Here is a 13,264-nt window from a genome sequence, read left to right on the forward strand (position 1 = left end):
TGGAAATGCAATGCCACAGGTCTGCGTGTAATGAACAAAAGGCAGTCAGTGGGTGTCCCTGTCAAAAGGACTATTTCCAGTAAAGACAAGAAATGACGAAGGGGCATTTCTCTCTTTCCTTCTTGCCTTTTTGCATTCCTTCCTTTCCTCATAGAGTTAGGGTTCAAGCACGTGTGTGCGTGCGTGCCCACACACATGCTGACAGATTACCGCTTGCACATTTGCAGCCTCTGGTCACAGAGGAGTGAGGCAAGTACCCAAACAGGCCGTGTTTCACGATATCTAAGGTGGGCTCTCAGTTGCATTAAATATTTATCAGCCAGCATCTGCCCACTGAGTACTTAGGTATGTTTAATTTTTTTAGTGTTATTTTCTGCCTGGAATTCAAATAGTGGCTTTAGCCAAAGATAACAAAAGGACTTATACCATAAATGTATATAGCAGAGCATCCTGGAATCACCTATTCTCAACTCACCCCGTTGACGCAAGGTTAGGAAGGTGCTCCAAGGCTCAGAAACGTTCCGAGCATCTGTCTGTTTCATTTTGCATCAGGAAAACGAAAAAGATAAGAAAGGAAGAGTTGGTAACTGTGGTATGAATCATTTGGTCTTAAAGGCTGATTCACCCCTAAAAAGAAAAGGAATTCAGCCTCAGGCCAATCTGACAGGGTGGTGGGGGGAGGACATCAAGTTTATTGACACTGTTCATTGGCGGAAGGACTGGGACGGACCTAAGAGGGTGTCTATCTCCTCATTTTCCTAGGGCAGCTGAGGCCCCTAAAATGGCACCAGTAATAAGATGATGTACTTTCAGTCAATGATGTGGGTGGTTTCCCTTTCCTGCCCCCAGCTATTAAAGCTGTATTCAGTGGGAGACACATAGTAATTTGCTGAAAATCACGATTTGCTAAGAAACTCTCACAAAACCCCAAGAGCCCATTATATTAACAGAAGTGACAAGAAAATAAATATTTTTGACAAGGGAGTGCTCCTATCCGGGGAAGATGGCCGCAATGTCGGTGATTATTCAGCAAATCAAACTTATTTAAACACACTGTCTCTAATACTTAATAAATGTTATAGTGTGGCTTTTTGTGGCTAATAAAACTTGGTTTACATTCCACCCCGTGCCTTCTATGATTCGCCTCCCTGGGCTCACTTAAAGTGCATTAAGAGGCAGCAAGCAAGATGAGGGCGATTTGCTGCAAAACTTAAATAATTCATTTATGCACCACTGCTTTCAGACTGTGTTTTTACAAATGCTGTAATGAGACAAGCTGTGAAATGTTCTACATGGGGTAAAAGGCAGGAAAGTCCCTGGAAGAAAACCCCCTTTCCATGCCTTATTCCTTTGAGGTGCAGGACAGAAACAAGGGAATCATCTCTTACAGAAACGTCTGTGCTATTTACCTACTTCTCATAAATAGGGCATCAACTAGCTATCACTTATACTTTTCCATTAACTAGAATTAAAGTCATACCATATTGGAGAGTCTTAATTCCTGAGTTAATTTGTAAAATTGATATGTCTAATTAAACTCCCAAAAGGATATTTGGGGAGAAAGTCTTGACAAGAAATTTTTAAGTTTCTCTGAATAAATAACTGGGCAAAAATATCCAATAAACATTGTAATATAAAAAATGATATACACTTGAACTGTTAGATAATAAAGCATATGATAAAGCAATGATATTTAAAAGAGTATGGCCCTAATCACAGAATAAGTAGGCAACCAATGAAACAGTCTAAAAAGAAATAGGTGAAAGAGATAAAACAGTCGAGAAGCAAGTCAAGAATCACAATTCAATTTACAATAAATGTAGCACTGCACATCAGTGAGAAATAAAATTCAACATTTCCTAGCTTCTTACTCGAAAAAGAAATTGTATTCAAAGAATTTACCAACTGACATTCCAAATAGAGTGATGACATTCATTACAAGTGCTACTGAAAAGATCTATAAAGTACTTATAAAAGATCTAGAAAAAATATAAATGAACATTTATATAATTTTGGAGCAGGAAAGATCATTCTAAGGTATAACAAAGAGATAAACTGCAAATAAAGAGGCTACTATATTTTGTTACTGAGAAATATAAAAATGGACAACTGTACGTAAGAACACTATTAACAAAATTAAAAGACAAATAACAAATTTCTAAAATATCTAAAATGTATTGGAAAAAGGGTTAATATCACTATTACATAGGTTTCTTACATATCAAAAAGAACTAATTTTTTTGAAAATGAGCAAAGAATATGGTTAGAGAAGACAGAATATGAGATATATAAAATAACAAAACACCCCTCATTTGCTTTTGCTTGTCACGATAGCAGAGATAAAACGTTCTGCTAATGGTGAGGGAGTGGGAAAAACGTCATTCTCCTAAACCGCTGATGAAAGTGTTAGTTGGTTCAATTTTTTTCTACTGGGAATATTCTCCAGTGACTACGTATCCCAAAATGTTTTTAAAATACATCTTTTGAACCACCAGAAATCAACCAAGGAAACTTACAAAGATGTATGTATAAAGAAGCTCATCACAAGGTTCTTTCATAATGGTAAAACTTTGAGGAAAACAAAACTTTTTTCAAAGCAGGATGCTTACGTGTTTTGGGCTACTATGTAGCTAGTAATAATATTCATGTCAGGCAAACTAGTCTCTAAGGGAAAAGCATCACTAGAGATTAAAAAACAAAATAAAGAAACAGACTCACTACATCTACATAATGTTGAAGTCACCATGAAGTGTCAACAATGGAGATGGGCAGAAATAATAAGAAGGTAGGAAATGAACCAGGGAAATAGAGTCTAAGACCTGGGAGTAGAGACTTTAATGAAAAGGGTAGCTGACAGCATCATATGCTAAAGAGGGGCCAGGATAATGAGGATGGGAAAGAATCCATTAGATTTTATATCTGAGGCATAATTGACAACTTTGATAAAATAATCTTAGGCGAGGGCTCAGGATAGAAGCCTGTGGGGACTCAAGATGTAAGTCTGAAGCAGGGAAACACTAGCTCTAGTTGCACTGGGGCTGGGAGACGAACCAGGAGACTGTGGGAAAATACAGGCAATAAACTAAGAAAATCTGCACTAAGGCTGCAGCAGTGACAGTGGGAGAGCATGGATTGTCGAGTATTGAGGCGCATATCTGAGGTGGGAACAAAGGGATTCGTTAAGTGACTAGATTGTAAGGCTTAAGGCTGAGGGAGCCAAGGAGAGAGACAAGCTGAATGCGTCTCTGAGGTGTCTATCTAGTTGAGAAATGGGGATAGATGATGCATTACACAGAGTCTTGAATACATGAGGGAGAATGGTTTGGGGGGAAATACAGTGAATTCCATTTTGGATATGGGATGTATGAGGTGACTGATGTGTAATATTCTACTAGAAATATCTAGAAGGCACTTGGATTTACGGATCTTGAACTTATGAGAAAGATAGAGATGAAAATATAGATTTGTGATTTACCTACACACAGAAAGATAAATTCATATGACTAAAATAGTGTAGTAGCAGTATATAAGAAAATCCTTAGAGCTAAAACAGAGGAGAATACAGCAGAAAGGATGAAAAACCCAGGCATGAAACATGATGGTAAAGGAGCCAGGGAAGAAGATACAATGCAGAAAATAAAGAATCCAATTCCTTATGAAAGGGATGCTTCTGTTCTTATGAACATAGAAGCCTGAAAATCTTCTGTCTTCTTTCAAACCAGGATGGAAATAGTTGCAAGGAAAGTGGAAAAATTCTGGCTGGAAAGTCCTCCTACAGATCCAAGGTCCATAGCTATAAATGAACCACAAGATAGGGCCAGACGTGCATTTTGTAAACAAGAAGAAACATTTCTCAGGCAAAAAAAAACCAAAAAAAACAAAAAAAAACTTGCATTTGGCTCTAAAAATTAACATTCATGAGTTTGATAAATTAACTTTTTTTTCTAGCCCAGTCTATCTGGCTTTCTCTGCTTTTGTATGTTGCCTCTGAGTAGAGCATTCCATTAAGTGTCTTCTGTATCCCACTTCACCTATGCTACCTCTCTTGAGCTCTCAGGCCATCTCTCCTCTGCTCTTCATAAAAGCAGATTGCAACGTGATTGTTTGGTTCTGCTCCTCTAATGGAAGAAACTGGCTTGGCTGAACTAGATACCAGATCCATTTTGATAGGCTTATATTCTTTTGCTTGGGCTGCCATAACAAAATACCATAGACTGGATGGCTTAATATCAGAAATTTATTTTCTCACTGTTCTCGGGGCTAGAAGTCGTGATCAAGGTCCAGCCAAGTTGGTTTCTGATGAGAACTCTCTTCCTGGCTTAAAGACAGCTGACTTCTAGCTGTGTCCTCACGTGGCTTTTCCTCTGTGGCACATGAAAGGAAGAGTTGGGGGTGGGGGGAAGAGCTCTTTGGTGTCTCTTCATAGAAGGACACTAATCCCATTAGATCAGGGCTCCACCCTTATGACCTCATCTAATTTACTTACCTCCTAAAAATCCTATCTCCAAATATTACATTGGGGGTTAGGGCTTCAATATATAAATTGGACAGGGTGGCGTGGGGGTGGGCACAATTCCATCCATACCAGGGCTTATTTTGCTGAGATAATTCAAAAGGCAGAATATTCCAGAGCCAAATGGCTGTGGGTTTTGAGTACCTGTTTAAGCTGTTAAAAGAGTTCTAGAGAATCTCATGAGAACTGAAGATTGCTGCTTGAGTTTTCTTTTCTTGATATTCAAGACAGTTGGTCTCTGTAAACACTCTAAAATTGTAATACCTAATTTTTTTTTAGTTACTGTAAGTAAATATTTATGATTTACTGATATAAGTAATTAACTTGTAAATTTATGTAAGCCTGACCATTTCTCCATCATGGTGAGCTCTGAATAATAATATGGAACCATGATAAGGAATATTTACATGGAATGGATGCAAAAGTAACAGCTTAAACTATAAAATCATTTGAAAATTGGGCATATCAGAGTGTGGAGGATTATTTCGGCAGGCTCTTGGCGTTTGTGGCTCATCTCCAGAGAAGATTCCAGAGAATCATATAATAACTCTCTGGACACCCTGTCATTGGGAAGGTGGAAGCCATTGGATTGTGGTGGGAGGTTCAATAGGAGAGTTGATATTGGCCACAGCCATAGCCCTGGCCTTGCTGCTTGAATTTTGTCCCAATCGCACCGTCTGGCATTAGTGATTAACCCCAAGAAGAAGGGAAAAGACACAGAAAGCTGAAAGGAGGAAACAATAAAAGGTACTTGCCTCTAAGAGTACTAAAGAGGCTGAAAGCACACAGCTTCCCTGTTTGCACTTCAACAGTAAAGATGAAACACCAGTGGGATGAGGATTTTTCTCTTGCCTCCATGCAGCAACTATAGGAGAACGTCCAGTGAGATTATACCAGTGTTGCTGAAGTCATGAGAAAAATAGGGATGTACCCATAGCCAGCAATGTCAGGCAGTGGCAGAGGCCAGGAAAATGAGGGGCGGCAACTAAGGGAGGCCCACAGAGTCCCCGGGAAGACTCAAGCGAGATCTCAGGGGTGCTTGGAGCCAAAGAGAAGAATTAATATAGCCGAGCTCTTCATTGTTTCCCCAGTGGGCTGTATGCCTACAACTACTGCTAACATGGCCTAGAGTGTTCAATTTCCTTAAGGTGGCAAGGGCAAGGATGTAAGGAATGCAGTCGCCTTGTGTCTGCGTAGCTGACTGCACTGTTGGTGCTATGGAGGGCCATAAGTCTCGAGAAGGCAGGCTACATCCGTTTAATTGTCCATCCACAGTGCCTAAAAAGTATACCACCCAGCACAGCAGGAAGATTTAGGAGCAACTCTTTGATGGCCTGAGCTAATCGATGGTGGCAAGGCTGTGACTCTCGAAGGCCGCAGAAAGAGAGAAGGCTGTGATCAGCCCCTGAGGCATGAAAAGGTCTTGCTATTCATATGAATACTATCATCTAACACAAGTCACTCCCCCTACATACACACACACACACACACACACACACACACACACACACATGCAAAGTCATGCCCTTCTACTTTTAACTGCATCTTTCACCTACCCACTCACCCCACCCCCCACCCCACCCCCCAACACGTACACAAACTGTGGTTGTAAACCATCTTTGTTCTTTTCAGGTTGATTTTCACTTCAGCCTTACTTCACTTGGAAGTTGATACTAGGGTGAGGAGAAATCCTCACACACATGGAGAAGGGTCAAGGAAGGAGGAAGTTGGGTCACACGATGATGCACCCCAGTCCTAACACCTCATCCCCACCCTCTCTCACCACCAACAGAAGAATATACTTTTTGCAGATGAAACCTCGATGAAAACTTCCAAGTCAGGATTCAATTTGGTTTCCAGTGTGGGAAAATGACTGAACTCCTGTGGGTTCTTCCTGAGCATGAGGGGAAAAATACAATAGAAAATAAACATGTAGACGCTCTCAGGGCACCCATCTAAAAATGTCATGATTGGAGCCCAGCCTGAAAGCTGCATCAGCTGCTTTACCTCAACTTCTTGCCCTTTTCCCAGCATGCACATATTTATAACCTGGGTTTCCCAAACAGATTACTCTGTATTTCCGCCATCTGGTTTATGGATTTTTTTCTAAACATGCTACAGGCTGCCAAACGGTAAAGTTAGTAAGATTCTTGTTGGAGAGAAAGCAGCTCTGGCAGAGTGTTGTAAAATAACATCACATTAGCTACTTGGAAGCAGTAGCAGAGCTCCAGAGATTCGAGAACTCTGGAAGACTTTGTGAGGGTTTAATGAGGATGCTACCAGACCACTTATGCTTTTTGGCAGAATATTAAAATATTCTCTTCTATACGGATACGGAGAATCTTACCAAAGAGTAAAAGGTGAAATGTTGTTTTAATTTTGCCATCATTTTATGACTGTGTCTCCACTGTAGAAAAATGGTGTAGTGGATGGACCTAGAGATGATCATACTAAGTGAAGTAAGTCAGACAGAGCAAAGACGAATATCATATGATATCACTTATACGTGAATCTAAAAACAGGTACAAATGAACTTATTTACAAAACAGAAACAGACTCATAGACATAGAAAACAAACTTATGGTTACCAAAGGGGAAAGGTGGTAGGGGGAGGGATAAATTAGGAATATGGAATTAACAGATACACACCACTATATATAAAATAAATAATCAACAAGGGCCTACTGTATAGCACAGGGAACTCTACTTGGTATTCTGTAATAACCTATATGGGAAAAGAATCTGAAAAAGAACATATGTGTATATATTTATTCTTATATATACATCTGAATCACTTTGCTGTACACTTGAAACTAACACAGCATGGTAAGTCAACTATATTTCAATTAAAAAAAGAAATTATTTTAAAAAAGAGAAGAAAAAGAAAAACGGTGTGGCTTCATTTATGCAGAGACCCAGCTATTGTGTTTTTTGCTTCCATTTCTGCCAAGAAATAGCATCCAGACAATGTTAAAACAGGCCTCCCTTGTTCAGTGGAAGGTCCCATAAAGTTCATGTCACAGCAGCATTTTTGTTAAGTGAATCCTATTACACTGTTCAATTCCATTATAAATGTCAGAGCTTCAGTCTACGGGAAAGCAGCTGGCCCTGAGTAGAATGAAATCACAGGTCAGAATGTGAAAAGTATCCTCAAAACACTTACTTAAAGGAACAAATCATATCGGTTGGAAGATATTATCATTCAAGATATGTTTAAAAGTATTCCACACTCAAATAATAACATAAGAAAAAAAATACAAGAGTGAGAAATTCTGGCAGCTTTCTCATCGTCTTCAATCTGACTTCTACATTTCAACTAGTGTTAAGAAAGCAATTCCTAATGATCAGCACATTTGGCTAAGGATGTTTTATTTTGCTTTAGTCCACTGTAATTACCTGAAGCACAGGCTCCGGATGCGCAGGCTCATGGGCCCAGCCGCTCTGCGGCATGTGGGATCTTCTCAGACCGGGGCACGAACCCGTGTCCCCTGCATCGGCAGGCGGACTCTCAACCACTGCGCCACCAAGGAAGTCCTCTAGGTCTTTTTTTTTTTTTTTTTTAAAACAGGGGGTGGTGATGAGGTGGAGTACACTTTTTCCAGACTTTTATGTTAATCTCTCTGAATATCTTTATCTGTATCCTTATACTAGGGCAACAAAGAGGACAGTGTAAAATACAATACCCAAAGTGTGCATTTCTTGTTTCCCTGGGGAGTTCTGCTCTAGTGTGTGCAGAAATAGGTGTTATTCAGCAAACGGCTTTGTGGCTTTGACAAGGCAATGGTTGTTTGTAGATTTTGTGATTGTTTGGGACTTAACGTCAGAGTTGTTTCATTTAGCGGATAAACTTTTTCTCATTTGGTGCTGTTAGCATATCAAGTGCTATTTTTTGAGCTTAGAAAAATTTTGAACACTGACTAGATAGATGTATTCATTCACTCATCCATTCATTCACTTATTTTTTAATATATATTTATTGGAGTATAATTGCTTATACTGTGTTAGTTTCTGTTGTACAACGAAGAGAATCAGCCATATGCATACATATGTCCCCATAACCCCTCCCTCTTGAGCCTCCCTCCCACCCTCCCTATCCCACCCCTCTAGGTGGTCGCAAAGCCCCGAGCCGATCTCCCTGTGCTATGCTGCTGCTTCCCACTAGCTAACTATTTTACATTCAGTAGTGTATATATGTCAATGCTACTCTCACTTTGCCCCAGCTTCCCCTTCCCACCTCGTGTCCTCAAGTCCATTCTCTGTGTCTACAATCCCACTGCTGGGCATATACCCCGAGAAAACCATAATTCAAAAAGAGACATGTACCACAATGTTCATTGCAGCACTATTTACAATAGCCAGAACATGGAAGCAACCTAAATGTCCATCGACAGATGAATGGATAAAGAAGATGTGACACACATATACAATGGAACATCACTTATTTCTTAATACAAGATCAGACACAAGGTGACTTCCCTCAAGATGCCCATAGTGCCAGAAAAGATTGGATGTCTCTAAAATGTTGAGCACAGTATGTACAACCTGTCATTTAATCACCACTCTTAAAAATATAGGAATTATTCTCCCCATTGTAGAAACGTGTAAACTGAGATTCAGAAGGGGCATGTAATGTGCCCAAGGTTATGCTAGTATTAAGTGTCAGAGTCCAGATTGAGTAAAACCCCAATGCAACTTCCACTACAACACCCTGCTGTTTAAGAATGTTTAGCAGTTTAAGAATGAGATCATCAGATCATAATGATGAAACGGGACTCCTAAGTTTTGCAACCATAACTGTATGCTGTTCCCAGAATGAAGATGTTTTCATTCAAGAATTCCTTCAGTTTAGAGGTCTAGGAGGCAACCGTTCTATAAAGGAGAGCAATACCAGTACTACTTAAAATAAATTTCCAGCCCTTCAGAGCCTTTTGATAACGTATTTACTTGACAGTTGGAGATCCTCCTGACATTAGTTTTATGGGATAGAATCTACCATTCCCCCCAGCTGCAGGAGCTGCAGGTCAAGTTCACCGAGAGAGAGCGCGCGTGCTCCCAGAGCTAGCCGACAAGGTCTCCACGCTGCAGGTCCTGCAGCTGGACAATGTGACGGGTCTTCTCACGCAGTCAGACAGCACGTCCAGCAAGCTCCCCAAGGACTCCTCCGCTCCAGAGTCACAGCCGCATGACATGCAGGAGCTCCGGCAGGAGGAGAAACCAGCAGAAGCTGAGTCTGAGCCCCAGGCGGAAGCAGGTGGAGGATGAGAAGAGCTCCTTCAAAGAGCAGCTGGTGGAGGGGAAAGAGGCCAAGCGGAACCTCGAGAGGCAGATCGCCACCCTGCACGCCCAGGTCACCGACGCGGGCAAGAAGATGGAGGACGGCGTGGGGTGCCTGGACACAGCCGAGGAGGCCAAGAGGAAGCTCCAGGAGGACCTGGCGGGGCTGAGGCAGCGCCGTGCGGAGACGGTGGCCGCCTGCGACCAGGCGGAGAAGACCGAGACGCGGCTGCAGCAGGAGCTGGACGACCTGCTCGTGGACCTGGACCACCAGCGGCAGAGCGTCTCCAACCTGGAGAAGCAGCAGAAGTTCGACCAGCTCCTGGCCGAGGAGGAGCCCATCTCCGACAAGGATGCGCTGGAGCGCGAGCGGGCGGAGGCGGAGGCCCGGGACAAGGACACCAAGGCGCCGTCTCCGGCCCGGGCTCTGGAGGAGGCCATGGCGCAGAAGGCGGAGCCGGAGAGGCTTAAGCGGTTTCGCACGGAGGTGGAGGACCTCATGAGCTCCCAGGACGACGTCGGCAAGAGGGTCCAAGAGCTGGAGAAGTCCAAGCGGGCCCTGGAGCGGCAAGGGGGTGGAGATGAAGACCCAGCTCAAGGAGCTGGAGGGCGAGCTGCAGGCCGCCGGGGACGCCAAGCTGCGGCTGGAGGTGAACCTGCAGGCCATGAAGGCCCAGTTGGAGCGGGACCTGCAGGGCCACGACGAGAAGAGCGAGGCGAAATAGCAGCAGCTGGTCAGACAGGTGCGGGAGATGGAAGCCGAGCTGGACGATGAGAGGAAGCAGAGCTCGGTGGCCGTGGCCGCTCGGAAGAAGGTGGAGATGGACCTGAAGGACCTGGAGGCCCACATCGACTCAGCCAACAAGAACCGGGACAAAGCCATCCAACGGACCGGGACGAAGCTGCAGGCCCAGATGAAGGACTAGCCTGCGGGCGCTGGAGGGCACGGGCGTCTCCCGCGAGGAGATCCTGGCGCAGGCCAAGGAGAACGAGAAGAAACGGCAGAGCATGGAGACCGAGATGATCCAGCTGCAGGGGGAGCTGGCAGCTGCCGAGCGTGCCAAGCACCAGGCCCAGCAGGAGCGGGGCCAGCTGGCCGACCAGGGGGCCAACAGCAGCGGCGAAGGTGCCCTGGCGTTGCAGGAGGAGCGGCGCCCGGAGGCCTGCATCGCGCAGCTGGCGGAGGGGCAGGGCAGCGCGGAGCTGGTGAGCGACAGGCCGAAAAAGGCGAACCTGCACAGCGACCAGATCAGCACCCGTCTGAACGAGAACGCGCGGCGGCAGCTGCAGCGCCAGAACACGGAACTCAAGGTCAAGCTGCAGGACATGGAGGGCACTGGCAAGTCCAAGGCCTCCATCGCCGCCCTCGAGGCCAAGATCGCACAGCTGGAGCAGGAGCTGGACAACGAGACCGAGGAGCGCCAGGCGGCCTGCAAGCAGGTGCATCGGGCCGAGAAGAAGCTGGAGGATGCGTTGCTGCAGGTGGATGATGAGCGGTGGAACGCCGAGCAGCGCAAGCACCGGGCGGACAAGGCGTCCACGCGTCTGAAGCAGCTCAAGCGGCAGCTGGAGGAGGCCCAGCGGGCTAATGCCTCGCGCCGGAAGCTGCAGCGCGAGCTGGAGGATGCCACGGAGACCTTGGACGCCATGAACCGCGAGGTCAGCTCGCTCAAGAACGAGCTCAGGCGCGGGGAGCTGCCGTTTGTCGTGCCCCGCCGAATGGCCCGGAAAGGGGCCGGCGACCGCTCGGATGAGGAGGTGGACGGCAGAGCCGATGGGGCTGAGGCCAAAGCTGCCGAATAAGCCTCATGTGCCCGAGCCTGACGACAACGACGACTCCGCCTCCCCTTCCCAGCCTCCGCAGCGTCCCTTCCTCCCTCCGGGGACTGCTGTGACTGTGACCCCACCTCGTGCCCCCAGGCCAGGGGACCTCAGGCCTCACCTCCCCGCCCATCCCCCCAGGCCTCCTTGAAGGGCTTCCTGGCTTCCTCTGCTGCGGCCCCTCCTGCTCTCCCCTCCCGCCCCCGCCCCCAATGTGATACCAAAGAGTCAGAGTCCTGGGCCCTGGCCCAGGAGCAGAGCCGCCCGCAGGATCGCCCCCCAATCCCTTGCCACAAAGCACAGGATGGTGAGGTGAGGAGGGCAGGCCTCCGGGAATGGGTAAGAGTTTCCTACGAATCTACTTTTCTTCAGACTAAGGAGTTTTGCTAGCCCGACGCCCCAGAAGAGTTGTCACCTTCCCCTGCCTCCGCCACCCTCTCCCTTCTTTGCTGTTGGCAAATCACACGCGGTGACCCTCTGCCCCAGCGGTCCCCCACTCCTGTGGGCTCTGGGTGGTCCGGCATGAGCAGGCCAAGGGGTCCACCCCTGTGCAGGGCACAGGATGCTGGCTGGGGAGGGAGGGGCGTTCCTCCCCACCCCTGCCGGGCGGCGCCACTGTTAGCTTCCTGATTCTGAAACGTCTAAAGCGCAGTGATGACCCCTTTCCGTCCTTTGCCGAGGGCAGCCCGCCCCTGCTGCAACGGGACTGTCTTCTCAGCCTGTTGGACTGAGAAGACAGGGCCCAGGGGCCAAGCTGGAGAGGCCAACACCACTCCCAACACCCTCGGGGACCAAATATATTTAATGGTTAAGGGACTTGTCCCGAGTCTGACAGCCAGAGCAGTGGAAAGGGCCAGGTCATCTCGAACCTACTCCAGGACTGGGGCCCGAGGGTAGTTGATCCGCACCGTTGACAGATCAGTATAATTCAAGACTCTGCCATCTGCACAGATATTTTTAAAAGAAAAAAAAAGTTGTCTTTTCTCCCTCTAACTGTAATAAATGGTAAAATTCCAAGTCTTTATCACGGCCTTTCCTTTGTAACCATGTCTAGAAGAGAGTAGCTTGTCCTACACCGGTCTACACTGGTGCCTGAATTTCCCTGTATTCCTGTTTTGTATATGCTGCATTTAGACTTACTTACGGCACAGAAGGTTTTTTTTTTTTAAGGAAACCAACTCTCAAGAAATCATGAAGATATATAAAAGCTACATATGCCTAAAAAGCTCTGAATTCAGGTCCCAGCTGCTGTCACAAAGGAGTGAACAGAACTCCCACCACGCCCGTTTTTTATATGATGAACGTGCCTTAGCATGGTTGCAGCTGTCACCACTACAGTGAGCTGGTTTACAGATGTTTTCCACTGAGCATCACAATAAAGAGAACCTTGTGCTATGAAAAAAAAAAAAATCTACCATTCTGGGATCTAACATGTTGCTGTCATCTGCATAAATTTGGAGAGGAAGAGGAAGATGGGAGGGAGGTGACCAGGCTAAAATCTCCTTGGGGACAGTCTCAGAATGCAGGAGAGGTAGGGGGTGGGAATGAAACATTTCAAGGGGTCCTCTTGCTTCTCCTTTTTTCTCGCTTGGGACCAACTGTAGCCCGCAGGTTTTAGAGGAGAGAGAAGAGAGAAATTTAGCAGGGAGAGGGAAA

The 13,264-nt window shown here is 45.7% G+C and overlaps 1 pseudogene; it reads left to right on the forward strand.

Moving 5' to 3' along the window:
* The first annotated feature begins 5,685 nt into the window (after positions 1-5,685).
* On the forward strand, positions 5,686-11,590 carry LOC103085824 (myosin-9 pseudogene; annotated as a pseudogene).
* The last annotated feature ends 1,674 nt before the right edge of the window (positions 11,591-13,264 follow it).

This window comes from Lipotes vexillifer, unplaced genomic scaffold (assembly GCF_000442215.2).
Source record: "Lipotes vexillifer unplaced genomic scaffold, Lipotes_vexillifer_v1.1 scaffold311, whole genome shotgun sequence".
In the NCBI taxonomy this organism is placed as follows: domain Eukaryota; kingdom Metazoa; phylum Chordata; class Mammalia; order Artiodactyla; family Lipotidae; genus Lipotes; species Lipotes vexillifer.